At 37.9% G+C, this 2,500-nt stretch overlaps 3 non-coding genes across 3 annotated transcripts; all 3 read left to right on the forward strand.

Annotated features, from left to right (window-relative positions):
* The first annotated feature begins 104 nt into the window (after nt 1–104).
* TRNAY-GUA (transfer RNA tyrosine (anticodon GUA)) lies at nt 105–194 on the forward strand. The gene is given in 2 exon segments: nt 105–141; nt 159–194. It is a non-coding gene; the product is annotated as a tRNA-Tyr (tRNA).
* An 853-nt stretch (nt 195–1,047) lies between these two features.
* TRNAY-GUA (transfer RNA tyrosine (anticodon GUA)) lies at nt 1,048–1,137 on the forward strand. The gene is given in 2 exon segments: nt 1,048–1,084; nt 1,102–1,137. It is a non-coding gene; the product is annotated as a tRNA-Tyr (tRNA).
* Nucleotides 1,138–1,990: 853 nt separating this feature from the next.
* Nucleotides 1,991–2,080, forward strand: TRNAY-GUA (transfer RNA tyrosine (anticodon GUA)). Its single transcript is given in 2 exon segments — nt 1,991–2,027; nt 2,045–2,080. It is a non-coding gene; the product is annotated as a tRNA-Tyr (tRNA).
* The last annotated feature ends 420 nt before the right edge of the window (nt 2,081–2,500 follow it).

Below are 2,500 nucleotides of genomic sequence, written 5' to 3' on the forward strand. Positions count from 1 at the left end.
TATAAACAATAGAATATTCACATTATTCCTAGAACACTCATTTAGCTAAACATTTAAAGCTATATTAAAGAGCATATAATAACATATTTGAGAACCTACAGCATCCTTCGATAGCTCAGCTGGTAGAGCGGAGGACTGTAGAGATGATTGATGTAGAAATCCTTAGGTCGCTGGTTCAATTCCGGCTCGAAGGAGTTGTTTTTATTTTTTGCTCAGATAGCAATTTTTGGCAATTTACAAACTCAAAATATACAGAGTATAAAGCATTCTCTAAGTCTGGGGTAGCCAACTCCAGTCCTCGAGAGCTACCAACAGTTAATGTTTTCCAGCTCACCTCACAGAATCACAAGTGAAGTAATTAGCTCCACCTGTGGATCTTTTAAAATGTGTTAGTGAGTAATGAGTGCACCTGTGCAGCAGCTAGGTTGTCTGGAAGATGGGAACTGTTGGTAGCTCTCGAGGACTGGAGTTGGCTACTGAGAGACATAAGCAGTGGTTGTGGCAAAGTGATTTTTGTAAAAATGTTTTTGTTAATATGATTTTAAAGTTTGAAGCCTGAAAACGTAAGCTTTTTGTTGCAAAATTGCATTTTATGTCGAAAAATATTATCTTCCACAATGCCGAAACCCAGGATCGAACCAGGTACCTTTAGATCTTCAATTTCTCAGTGCAGGCAGCTCAATCCATAGACAATCTATTGTGAAAATACAGCAAGGCTTAAGCAGTAGTCGTGGCCGATTGGTTAAGGCGATGGACTAGAAATCCATGTTTGTTAGCGCATCAAAATCTTTGGGATGCCAGCTTGTTTTCTCTTTTTCTTACACACATTCTCTTCCCCTCCTTAAGACTGACACCAGTCAATTTCAGCAGCCACACTGAATAGAAATTATTAATTAGAAATTAATTTTCAAAGCCCAATTTTAAACAAAGGTTGTCAAATGGTTATAAACAATAGAATATTCACATTATTCCTAGAACACTCATTTAGCTAAACATTTAAAGCTATATTAAAGAGCATATAATAACATATTTGAGAACCTACAGCATCCTTCGATAGCTCAGTTGGTAGAGCGGAGGACTGTAGAGATGATTGGTGTAGAAATCCTTAGGTCGCTGGTTCAATTCCGGCTCGAAGGAGTTGTTTTTATTTTTTGCTCAGATAGCAATTTTTGGCAATTTACAAACTCAAAATATACAGAGTATAAAGCATTCTCTAAGTCTGGGGTAGCCAACTCCAGTCCTCGAGAGCTACCAACAGTTAATGTTTTCCAGCTCACCTCACAGAATCACAAGTGAAGTAATTAGCTCCACCTGTGGATCTTTTAAAATGTGTTAGTGAGTAATGAGTGCACCTGTGCAGCAGCTAGGTTGTCTGGAAGATGGGAACTGTTGGTAGCTCTCGAGGACTGGAGTTGGCTACTGAGAGACATAAGCAGTGGTTGTGGCAAAGTGATTTTTGTAAAAATGTTTTTGTTAATATGATTTTAAAGTTTGAAGCCTGAAAACGTAAGCTTTTTGTTGCAAAATTGCATTTTATGTCGAAAAATATTATCTTCCACAATGCCGAAACCCAGGATCGAACCAGGTACCTTTAGATCTTCAATTTCTCAGTGCAGGCAGCTCAATCCATAGACAATCTATTGTGAAAATACAGCAAGGCTTAAGCAGTAGTCGTGGCCGATTGGTTAAGGCGATGGACTAGAAATCCATGTTTGTTAGCGCATCAAAATCTTTGGGATGCCAGCTTGTTTTCTCTTTTTCTTACACACATTCTCTTCCCCTCCTTAAGACTGACACCAGTCAATTTCAGCAGCCACACTGAATAGAAATTATTAATTAGAAATTAATTTTCAAAGCCCAATTTTAAACAAAGGTTGTCAAATGGTTATAAACAATAGAATATTCACATTATTCCTAGAACACTCATTTAGCTAAACATTTAAAGCTATATTAAAGAGCATATAATAACATATTTGAGAACCTACAGCATCCTTCGATAGCTCAGCTGGTAGAGCGGAGGACTGTAGAGATGATTGGTGTAGAAATCCTTAGGTCGCTGGTTCAATTCCGGCTCGAAGGAGTTGTTTTTATTTTTTGCTCAGATAGCAATTTTTGGCAATTTACAAACTCAAAATATACAGAGTATAAAGCATTCTCTAAGTCTGGGGTAGCCAACTCCAGTCCTCGAGAGCTACCAACAGTTAATGTTTTCCAGCTCACCTCACAGAATCACAAGTGAAGTAATTAGCTCCACCTGTGGATCTTTTAAAATGTGTTAGTGAGTAATGAGTGCACCTGTGCAGCAGCTAGGTTGTCTGGAAGATGGGAACTGTTGGTAGCTCTCGAGGACTGGAGTTGGCTACTGAGAGACATAAGCAGTGGTTGTGGCAAAGTGATTTTTGTAAAAATGTTTTTGTAAATATGATTTTAAAGTTTGAAGCCTGAAAACGTAAGCTTTTTGTTGCAAAATTGCATTTTATGTCGAAAAATATTATCTTCC

The sequence above is a fragment of the Crinia signifera genome, chromosome 3 (assembly GCF_055691185.1).
Source record: "Crinia signifera chromosome 3, ASM5569118v1, whole genome shotgun sequence".
In the NCBI taxonomy this organism is placed as follows: domain Eukaryota; kingdom Metazoa; phylum Chordata; class Amphibia; order Anura; family Myobatrachidae; genus Crinia; species Crinia signifera.